The 12598-nt window shown below is 36.1% G+C and overlaps 1 pseudogene; it reads right to left on the bottom strand.

Moving 5' to 3' along the window:
* Nucleotides 1–12598, bottom strand: part of LOC122440896 — a 115136-nt pseudogene that overhangs the window by 43778 nt on the left and 58760 nt on the right.

Raw genomic sequence — 12598 nt, 5'->3', positions numbered from 1 at the left:
TTAGGAATAAACCTGCCTAATGCCATAGGAAAATTGGTGATGAAATGTCTCCTAAACCTCAGTCAAATTTAAGATCAAAAGAGGGGCAGCTGTAAACAAAATAACAAAGAGTGTCACTCATCATTTCATTATATAAACAGGTAAATCACAACCTACTGCTGTCTCCCATCTCTACCACCAGTGCAATCCGAGGTAAATTTAAGATGAACAATGGGATTAAACTTTTTGTGCTTTGGATATACAGACCCCAAGGTAGTTGAAATGCATATCTAAGGAAGAATTTGACTCCAAATTCTTGTATCTTCTAATATATAGAAAAGCATCGTAATCATTAACTTGAGATATCTATTCTTTGGGCTTAGTAGTAATCTTTTAATAAAATATATGTTTTTAACATGTATTAAAAAAAAATACACTCACACACACACATATCACTCCCTGAGTTCCTTGAAGCAGTTTTCTCAAATTTACTGAGAAGCTATTTCCTGGGCCTCATAAGATTACGGAATAAACTTAACTCAAAAACTTTTATGTTGTACATTTTTCTTTATGTTGACGAAAATGTTTCTTATGACAAAGATGAAGGAGTCTCAAATGAGTAGAAGCAGGGGAGTGTAAGAATGGACAAAGATGCGGAAGGCCTAGATAGAGTTGAATCTAGAGATGAAAGAGTCACAGTGAAGAAGAGGGTTGCATAAGTCTGGAGCTAAGAAGCAATAATCATTTCTTCCTTGAGGTTGATTAATTTTATAATATATTAATAAAATTTGACAGCAATTTGCTTTGAATTTTGCATAAATTTTTGGAAATCAAGCATTACTTAAATTTTGCAATATTGTTAACTAGTTAGAAAAAATAGTAATATACTTTCCAAAAGAGAATTTTATTGTAAAAACTTAGTCTTGATTCTGTTATTGAAAATATTGTATGAAAAGCCAATCATTAAGATTATTTATAGATAATACAAATACTATTTCTGTCTTTTTCTCTCCCACATAAACACAAATACATAATTAAGTAAATAATTAAATATTTCATTTATGTGTTCCTCAGGGGAATCTTGTAAGTATAGAAATATATGCATTTTTAAAAGTTGATTGCAAATATTTCTCTGCTCATCAACTGCTAAGAAACATCACATTACATTTATAAACATCACATTAAATTTATACAGATTTCACTGTGTTCTGGCTTTGGCAATGCTCCTGGCAAAACATTTTAGAATCAGAAAGTGTGAATTTTATTTAAGTGGTTTAGGGCAGCTTCAAAGGTGCTGTGATTTTCTTTTGTGACATTTCCTGCAAATTATCAGCTTTTTCTGAGTTTCCAGTGGTGACTGGATGGTGATGATGGCAAACAGAAAAAAAGGGTCCTGGAAATATCAACTAATTTTAGGGAAAATAACAGCAGATGCTACAAATAAAAAATCTTCAGAAATCATTTTAGCAGTTCTCAGTGTTGCAGTTTCAAAGGGGAAAAAATAACAAAAAACAACAAAAAACTTGGTTTTCTATAAAGTATAACCAGTGTGTAAATACATAACTCTAAACTCTGAAACTACTCTAAAAAGTAAAGTCTATTAATTTTAAAATAAATAAAAGTACGTGGACTCTCCAGATTCTACACATCTCTTTCAGTGATTCAACAAATAGTTCTGGAAATAGAGATTTATTTATAATTTACAGAAGTCATTATATAGATATCCTGCCTCTGAGGTCTCATTAGGAAGGGGTGGTTTAGTCACTACATCATGTCTGACTCTTTCTGACCCCATGGACTGTAGCCTGCCAGGCTCGTCTGTCCATGGGACTCTCCAGGCAAGAATACTGGAGTGGGTTGCCATTTCCTTCTCCAGGGGATCTTCCCAAACCAGGGATCAAACCTGGGTCTACTGCACTACAGGTGGATTCTTCACTGACTGAGTCACCAGGGAAGCTCTAGGACTGGGCATTTAGAAAGAAATGGAGAGGACTTTTGTTTTGCAATATTTTTCAAAAGAGCTTTCAACTTACATGTAACTTTCATAACCAATTTGTTTCTAGCTGAAAATTTATGTCATTTGTTGAAATTGCTCTAAACTAACAGATCATTGGTTCACAGTGTTTTCAGTATTTTCTGGGTAATTTATTTGAGAGTGGATGGTATTTCTCACTCATCCTATGGGGCGAATGATTACAGGCAACTTTCAGTCAAAAAAATGTCAGGTGAATTATGAAAAGAGCTTCTCTGGTGGCTGAGAAGTTAAAGAATCCGTCTGCAATGAGGGAGACCTGGGTTTGATCCCTGGATGGGGAAGATCCCCTGGAGGAGGGCATGGCAACCCACTCCAGTATTCTTGCCTGGAGAATCCCCATGGACAGAGGAGCCTGGCAGCTACGGTCTCCATGAGGTCACAAAGAGTCAGACATGACTGAGCAACTAACACTTTAAAACACGCTTATCCAGTTTTAATGAAATTTAAAATTCATACATATGGACTCATCAGTGAGCTGAGTACAGGTTTATGTTTTGAGCTTCAGTAGCTCCTGTGATTCTGAGACATTATTAATTCTTGTGCCTTAAAAACACACACAAAAATTAACAGTCCTCTAAAACATGTTTAAAGGGGAATTCTGCTGGGTAGCATGGAGATGCCCTAAAAGACATAGTTGCTTACAACCTCACACCAGCAAGTTAAAGGAGAAAAAGACAATTTCTGCCAAGAAATAATATAGGCCACTTGTGTTTGTGATGATTCTACTATTCTTGGCACAACTTGCTTCCAAAAATTACTTAGAAAATCACGATTACCAAACTAACAAAGCCTAAGAGTATTACAGCTATATTGCTTAATTTTATCATCAAAAATGTCAGTAACTGGCTCTGGAATATATTGTCACAGTAACTTTGTATCATACTCTTTCTTTAGTTGTTTAAATTTTTAAGCAATTAAGTAAATAATAATATAAAGCATTCAAGGAATTTAAAATGTTATTTTAATAGATAACTAACTGACCCCCTCAGGATATTATAATTAATTTCTTTGAATAAATTAAAACAAAATATAATTCACACTTGGGTCCTTAAACACCCTAAGACATAGACATTTCACTAAAATATTTTGTATTTTTATTAATGTTTTGATCTTTAATAGTAATAGAAGAAGCACTATCTATTGGCTTATGTTTTTAACTTAAATGTAAGATTTTTCAGAATAATATTCTATTATTTGCACAAATTATTCAGAGAGGATTTTAATATTAGTTGTGTAAAACGTCTCAAATTGAGTTACATGAAACATTGGAGTATGTGTCAAGTATATTTGCATAAGTTCTCATAGGACAAGCAAAGCATATTTAATTAGAACATGAGTCTTATTCAAAGATTTACAGAGAAAAAGTTAATGTAGTTTATAAAAACCTCTTGATGGATATATTAGGGTAATAAAATGTGTTGCTCTCTGGAGAAAAATGCAAAGATTTTAACTGTAAATACAAAAGTGCAAAGAAATGTCATTCTCAGAGCAGGACACTTCCAATCCCAGACCAAGCTCCTGGCTCTGTCCTTACAGGTAGGGAGGGAGCCTAGCTTTAATTTGAGAGGAAAATAATAATGGTAATATTATTGGTACCCCTGTCCTCTTAAATAAGTCTTAGGAAATGAGACATCATTGGCTGTAGCATTAAGAAGGGATAATGAAATTGAATTTATTTACTCATTCAATTTTGTATTCCTGCACCCAATGCATAGCTGCTGAGAATCTATGTGTCTTGTGAATTTTTCAAGGAAAAAAATAATTTTGATCTCTCTTTTCATAGAAATTACATTCTAAGTGGCCTATACTGTGGCATAAATGGATAAAATCACAGAAGACTTTCAGTCAGTTAAGTACCATCTCAGAATATAATTATGTATCTGGGGAGAAAGAGGAACATGAATATCACAAAGAATGCTGTCTCTTATGTTATTTACTATCAGGACTTTCTCTGCAAGACCCTTTCTTCTCAGACAAGTGTAATGCCAGACACAGCTACACACATTTTGAATAAAGCAGATAGTACAAGCTCAAACTCACCAGCTATTGGAGTCTTGGTGTTTCTTGCTGCTACTATACATTTCTGAATTTATGAGTAGTAATATATGAGTAAATAGTTAATGACTAGCTCTCTGGGGGGAAAGGTACATAGCTATAGATCTACAGATATAGATTTATAGAGATACATCACAAAAGTGTACTAATGTAAAGGATATGAAGCACACAATCTACAATAATAAAATATATTCATTATTGTAATATCCATATAGCCAATTAATTCTCATAATATTTTAGTTGATTTTTCCCAACCTCTTAAAATTGTTGCCAATTTATAGCTTCAACTGATGAACCAGTGTAGTTGCAACATGAATGTTGGTTGATATTTTTCTTTAATGAGTAAAATGAAAGTGAAATAATACACACATTGGAACTTCACTCATTTGTCAATGATGTAAGCTACTGTTTGCTGAAGAGTTCTCTAATACTGAATAACATTTCCTCTTTTTTGTGTGTGCTATAAGAAAAACTATGACAAACATAGACAGTATTATTAAAAAGAAGAGACATCACTTTGCCGATAAAGGTCCATACAGTCAAGCTACGGTTTTTCCTAGAGTCATGTACAGATGTGAGAGCTCACCCTTAAGAAGGTTGAGTGCTGAAGAATAGACACTTTCGAATTATGGGGCTGGAGAAGACTCTTGAGAGTCCTTTGGACTGCAAGGAGGTCAAACCAGCCAATTTCAAAAAATATCAACCCTGAATAATCTTTGGAAGGGGACTGAGGCTGAAGCTGAAGCTTCAATACTTTAGCCACCTGATGCGAAGAGCAGACTCATTGAAAAAAGACCTTGATGCTGGGAAAGATTGAAGGCAAAAGGAGAAGGGAGTGGCAGAGAATGATAGAGAGCATCATCGACTCAATGGACATGAATCTAAGCAAAATCTGGGAGACAGTGAAGGATAGCGGAGACTGGCATGCTGCAGTCCATGGGGGTCTCAAAGAGCTGGATATGACCTAGAGACTGAACAGCAACAATACATAATGTAACACTTATAGACACCATGCACTAGGAAGTTTAATCTGCATTATTAACATTGTCCCTGTCATTTTCAAGAGAAAAAAAAAAAGCACCTTTCTTCCTATTTCAAGCGTCTAGCATGATGTCACCGAATCACAGTTGGTTCGGAAAAGATACAGTTACCCACAATTTTGCAGTATTTCTTCCTAAGTGAAAATGCAAAGGAATAGAGGAAAACAATAAAATAGGAAAGACTAGAGATCTCTTCAAGAGAATTAGAGATACCAAGGGAACATTTCATGCAAAGATGGGCACAATAAAGGACAGAAACAGTATGGGCTTAACAGAGGCAGAAGATATTAAGAAGAGGTGACAAGAATACCTAGAAGAACTATATAAAAAAGATCTTCATGACCCAGATAATCATGATGGTGTGTGTCACCATCATGAAGTGTGATAATGATGATAATCCTGAAGTGTGAAATCAAGTGGGCTTTAGGAAGCATCACCAAGAACAAAGCGAGTGGAGGTGATGGAGTTCCAGCTGAGCTATTTCAAATCCTAAAAGATGATGCTGTAAAAGTGCTGCACTCGATATGCCAGCAAATTTGGAAAACTCAGCAGTGGCCATAGGACTGGAAAAGGTGTTTTCATCTAATCCCAAAGAAGGGAAATGCCAAAGAATTTTCAAACTGCTGCACAATAGAACTCATTTCACATGCTAGCAAAATAACATTCAAATCCTCCAAGCTAGGCCTAACCCGTATATGAACTGAGAACATCCAAATGTACAAGCTGAATTTAGAAAAGGCAGAGGAACCAGAGATCAAATTGCCAACATCTGTTGGGTCACTGAAAAAGCAAGAGCGTTCCAGAAAAATATCTACTTCTGCTTCATTGACTACACTAAACCCTTTGACTGTGTGGATCACAATAAACTGTGGAAAATTCTGAAACAGATGGGAATACCAGACCACCTTACCCGCCTCCTGAGAAACCTATATACAGGTCAGGAAGCAACAGTTAAAACTGGACATGTAACAATACATTGGTTTCAAATTGGGAAAGGAGTATGTCAAGGCTATATATTCTTACCCTGCTTATGTAATATATACTTAACCTATATGCAGAGTACCTCATGGCAAATGCCAGGCTGGATGAAGCACAAGCTGGAATCAAGATTTCTGGGAGAAATATCGATAACCTCAGATATGCAGATGACACCACCGGAGTAGCAAAAAGCAAAGAGGACAGTGAAAAAGCTGGCCTAAAACTCAACACCCAAAACACTAAGATCATGCATCCGGTCCCATCACTTCATGGCAAATAGATGGGGAAACTGGAAACAGAGACAGACTTTATTTTCTTGGGCTCCAAAATCATATAGATGGTGACTGCAGCCATGAAATTAAAAGACACTTGCTTCTTAGAAGAAATACTATGACAAACCTAGACAGCATATTAAAAAGCAGAGACTTTACTTTGCCAATAAATGTCCATCAAGTCAAAGCTATGGTTTTTCCAGTTGTCATGTACAGATGTGACAGTTGGAATATAAAGAAAGCTGAGCATCGAAAAATTGATGTTTTTGAACTGTGGTGTTGGAGAAGACTCTTGAGAGTCCCTTGGACTGCAAGGAGATCAAACCAGTCAATCCTGAAGGGAATCAACCCTGAATATTAATTGGAAGGACTGATGCTGAAGCTGAAGCTCCAGTACTTTGGCCATCTGACGTAAACAGCTGAATCACTGGAGAAGACGTGGAAAGATTGAAGGCAGGAGGAGAAGGGGTAGAGGACGAGATGGTTGTATGGCATCATCAACTCAATGCATATGAGTTTGAGCAGGCTGAATGACATCACCAACTCAATGGACATGAGTTTGAGCAAGCTCCAGGAGACGGTGAAAGATAAGGAAGCCTGGCATGCTGCCGTCCATAGGGTTGCAAAGAGTCGGACATGACTTAGTGACTGAACAACAAGAACTATCAAATAGATTGATGCAATGAATATAAATAACTTCACAATAGAAGAGAGAAAACCACCCTAAAATCAGAAAGCAGTAACTTTTGAGTTAGTTATAACTTCTATAATTTAATTTTGAATGATAGTTGTTTTAAAAATGGCTTACAAAGTTCCTGAAAATTTAACAATCAGCTCTCAAGAATGCTTGTGAACCAGCTTTAGCACAGCACTGCTCATGAGCTTCTAGTAAGTCCCAAACACCTGTATACCCATAACAACCTTTGTGGTTTGCTAGGAACTTCCCAGATTTTACCACTGAAAGTCCCGGATTCCAAGAAACTCTTTAGCCATAGGCAAACTGGGACACTTGGTTATCCTAACCCATGGACTATCCAAAATTGTTATGTAAACTGTCTCGTCACTAATAGAGCTTGATTCTTCCTCTGAATTTAGAGTGCTTACAAATCTTGCCCCAGCTGTTTGCTAGGATGATAGACTCTGTAAGATAAATTATTGTCATGGTCTCAGACACTGTCAGATTTTAAATAGCAAAGTTTTCTCCTCTTCACTTCATATTTGTTATAATTCAGGTACACACAGCCTAAGTTCATCACCTCCCTCTGGTTTATTAAAATCAAGTCTTCAGAATCATTAAGTCCTCTTTTCCTCATATAAATGAGGTCTCCAAATATTCACTTGAAAGAGCAATTCTGAAATTAAATAAGGTTATATTCATACAATGCCTAATAGAGTTGTTCATAAAGTAGTAACTATCAAAATAGTATTCTCAGGATTACTCCCAGTTCCTTCTTGAACCAAACATTTACTTTCCCTGGCAGCCCCTGCTGAGAGCTCGCGTTATCTCACTGTTATTTTTCAAATTGAACTCATGTTCACATCTAGAAAGAACATGGGACTACTGCTTGCCAGAGTGAGCAATACTTCCCACCTTGATGCTATCATGTTAGCTGGAAATCTAATGTAGGAAAAGGAGGGTAAAATGTGAGTAGTAAAGAATTCTTCATTTTTTTCTTTTTTTTTTTTTTAAAGGAAATCATTTACAGAGCTAACTTGAGAGAGGACCTAAAAGATAAGCCATTTGTCTAGAGTAGAGGTCAGCAAACTTTGACCAGCCAACATTCTGCTGTTGTAAATAGCTTTATTGGAACATAGCCCTGCCAATTCATTTACATACCGTCAGTAACTGCTTTGGCACTACAAAAGCACACATCTTTGGATAGTTGTGACCCAGACAAAATGGCCTATAAAGTCTATATATTCACTGCCAGGTCCTTTATAAAGAGAAAATATTTGCCAATTCTCAATGCAGAAATACTTTAATAGTTTTGCCTGGGTAGGGGCAGATGATCTGGGAAAGGGAAATGCTGGTCTCTAGCTCCTTGCTTTTCAAACCAGGAAGAGCTCACGCTCTTGTTTCTTCCCCATATAAAGGCACATAGGCTATTGCTGTGAATGCATTCACCTAGAATGCACGGGAGATGAGGACTAAGGCTACTTCTCGCTTTAACAGAATTTTCTAAAACCAAAGCCAGAGAGAGTCCTAAGAGCCTGCACTGTCAGATATTGATATGTTTATTCTGAAAATGCTGGGATGGTTTCTGATTGCCAGGCAGCTTTCGGAACACCATCATCATTTTCCAAAAATTGTATCTGAATTTGCTGACAGTGAATGATTAACAAGTCCTATCGCCCTGAGCCAAAATTAAATTTGCTCTTTCATGAAAAAAAATTCATCTTGTGCAGAGGAGTAATCATGAGTATATGCTACGAAATTTTTATCATAGGCTGAGATTTCTACAACAAAATGAAGTATAATAATTTGTTAGTGAAAAAAAATGTGTTAATTATACTGTTATTATTATATTGTGCTTCATTGGAAAGTTGTTTGAATTAGAACCATTTCCTTCTTAGTTTTTACATTTTTTTCTTATGTTTTCATAAAATAAAACCAAATCATCATGATTGTTAATTTGGGGAAGTATGCTTTAATTCATAGGATATAAAATTAACTTAGACTATCTGGATTATTACTATTCAATAGTTTTTTAAAGTATATTTAAATAAGAAACCACATTCTTGCCTGCTGCACTGGTAATAATAGGTGTATGAATTGGGAAGCTCTCCCAAGTTTGAATATCACGAGTAATTTTTTAAAAGAAAGTCAAAAGTCTCTCTTGTTGAGTAGCTGTCCTTTAAGGGTTTTCCAGTGGAAATGACAGAATTATTGAGCCAGGCCCTGGAAAGTGGTATGATTCCACCCTTCACAGAGATATGAGAAGAAAAAAAGCCTAGGAGAGAATGACAATCTACCTAACTGGCAGATCTCCTTTTCTGCCTCAGTGCACAAGTGTGGGGATAAGGGTGGGGGAAGCAAGTTGGTTGGGGGGTAGGGCCAGGCCTGAACACATCGGCGTAAGTTGTCATCACGATTCAGGGCTCGACCACTCACGGCCACCTCTAAGCACCACAAACACACACATATGCACACATACTGAGTCATTCATGGCTTCAAGAAATTTAAAAGTTAGCTAAAAGTAGTCACTCACAAGTTAATCTGAACTCAACACACGTAAATACTGACTAATTTTCCTTCGCTCTGACTTGCACAGCCCAGAGCATGATCCCAGTGGAGCAGACATCCATCTTTATATTGTTACTCTTGACTGGGCTTTAAGCAAAGTCAGTTTTAACTTATAGCAGAATCTTGGGGGTGCAGGGTGGGAAGAAACGATAGGGCCTGATGAAAACCATAAAGGAAATGGGTCATCTGTTCTCTGCTTTAGTGCTCGTGGCGTCATCGATGACAACAGAAGGAAAAGAAATCTTTCTTGTTAAAACCATCCCCAATTTTGAGGGCCAATAATGTCCTATTCAAAAAGTATTCCTTCACCTACAGAAGCAAAATTAAATTCTCTTTACTGAAGTACTCAGTAATTCTGATTACAGCTTCATTTTAGCAATTGTTACTCTGTGTGACTGATACATAATGAGACATACATATGATTTGATTACAAGTGAGAAGGAGGCAGGGTTTGGGAACAGCAGCAGACACTTGATCATTTATTTGTGAGAACCAACTCCCTCTCTTTTGTTTTGATCTCTGTAAATAAACTTCTTTGTCATTCCCCTAAAAAAAAAAAAAACAACTATATACTATATACAAACTAACAGCCACAGATTTTTAAACAAAGCACTAGTGATTTAAGATCTTTAAAAACTGAGCAGAAAAAAAAAAAAAACTGAGCAGAAAAGTAAACACAAAATGAGATTCACTGAAGCTATTTTTCAAGGCAAAATGTTATTAAATTGGTGAATGCTTATTTATACACATAAGTACAACTATGCTGATCATGCACTATCAATGTGGCATCTTTATACCAACAATTTGATGAATGTTTATTGAATCAGTAAAAAAAGAAACTATGACAGGCATGACACTTATTTAGTGATATGAAGAAGGCCAATCATATGGACAGACCTTGCTCAAGAGATTACATTTTAGTTCCAAAGTCAAATACCTATCCTGTGTAGAGGGGTAATATTCTGAACATTAAATTGAGGTTAATTTTTCCTTTAAAAAATATTGTGAAAGACTTCAAACATTGAGAACATTGACACTAATATAAAAAAAGAAAAATGTCCATAAATTCATCATGCAGCTAAAACTATATTTGTCTCCTCAGAAGTATAATTTCACTAAACATTAGACATTTACATGTTGATGTTGAGATAAAGATAGATTTCACTCATTTTAACTGCTGAATACATATCATAGTTTATTTTTCATTCCTCTATTAGATGACCAGATGATTTCCACTGAATAAGGTTTGCAATTCTAAAAAAATTTCTCACTGCAATGTGATCTCTGAACGCAGAGCCAGTAGTATCTATTAATCAGGAAGAGAGAACATGATGCTTAGAAGAAAAAAAAATAATTGCTTGGACTTAATATTTAAGACACATTTTAAAAGCTCTTGTCAGAAATAATAGTTTGGAGAGAAATTCATGTATTTGCAAGATTCAGAGCTATGGGACTGCAAAGAGGGCCTTGGAGAGATTAAGAACCCATACTCTGAGAACTATAAAACACTGATGAAAGAAACTGAAGATGATGAAAAGAAATGGGAAGATACCCCATATTCTTAAACTGGAAGAATAATGTTAAAATATCCATACCACACAAAGCAACCTTAAGATTTAATGTAATCCCTATCAAAATATCCATAACATTTTTCATAGCATTAGAATGAATAATCCTAATATTTATATGGGACCACAAAAAACCCCAAACTAACAAAGCAACTGTGAGAAAAACAACAAAGTTAAAGGTGTCAAACTCCCTACCTTCAGACTATATTACAAAGTTACAGTAATCCAAAGAGCATAATATTGGAAAAAGACAGACACACAGATCAGTACAGAAGAATACAGAGGCTAGAAAAACCCACACACATATGGTCAATTCATTTATGACAAAGGATGCAAAATACACAATTGGAAAGATACAGTTTCTTGTGGTTCTGGGAAAAGTCAACAGCTTCATGTAAAAGAATGAGGTTAGAACATTTTTCACACAATATACAAGAATAAATTCAAAATAGATCGATGATCTAAATATAAGACTGGAAACCTTAAAACTCATAGAAGAAAACACAGGCAGAACACACTTTGACATAAGATGTAGCAATACATTTTTTACTCTATCTCCTCAGATAAAACAAACAAAAATAAACTAGCAGACTCTAATTAAATTTTGTACAGCAAAGGAAACCATTGACAAAATGTAAAGACAAGCTACTGAGTAGGAAAAAGTGTCTGCAAATGATTTACCTAATAAGGAGATCATATATAAAATATACAAAGAACTCATACAACTCAATATCAAAAACTGGCAGTTTCTTGATGGCTTGGTGGTTAGGTTCCTGGCTTTCACTGCCACAGCCCAGGTGCAAGCCCTGGTTGGGCAAATGAGATCCCACAAACTGCTGGCTGCTAAACAACAAACACCCAAAAGCAAATATATATATATATATATATATATATATATATATATATATATATCAGTTCAGTTCAGTCCAGTCGCTCAGTTGTGTCCGACTCTTTGTGACCCCATGAATTGCAGCACGCCAGGCCTCCCTGTCCATCACAAACTCCTGGAGTTTACTCAAACTCATGCCCATTGAGGTGGTGATGCCATCCACCCATCTCATCCTCTGTCGTCCCCTTCTCCTCCTGCCCCCAATCCCTCCAAGCATCAGGGTCTTTTCCAATGAGTCAACTCTTCACATGAGGTGGCCAAAGTATTGGAGTTTCAGCTTCAACATCAGTCCTTCCAATGAATATTCAAGACTGATCTCCTTTAGGATGGACTGGTTGGATCTCCTTGCAGTCCAAGGGACTCTCAAGAGTCTTCTCCAACACCACAGTTCAAAAGCATCAATTTTTTGGCTCTTGGCTTTCTTCACAGTCCAACTCTCACATCCATACATGACCACTGGAAAAACCATAGCCTTGACTAGACAGACCTTTGTTGGCAAAGTAATGTCTCTACTTTTTAACATGCTATCTAGTTTGGT

This window comes from Cervus canadensis, chromosome 4 (assembly GCF_019320065.1).
Source record: "Cervus canadensis isolate Bull #8, Minnesota chromosome 4, ASM1932006v1, whole genome shotgun sequence".
Lineage (NCBI taxonomy): Eukaryota > Metazoa > Chordata > Mammalia > Artiodactyla > Cervidae > Cervus > Cervus canadensis.
This window is presented reverse-complemented; position numbering and strand designations above follow the sequence as displayed.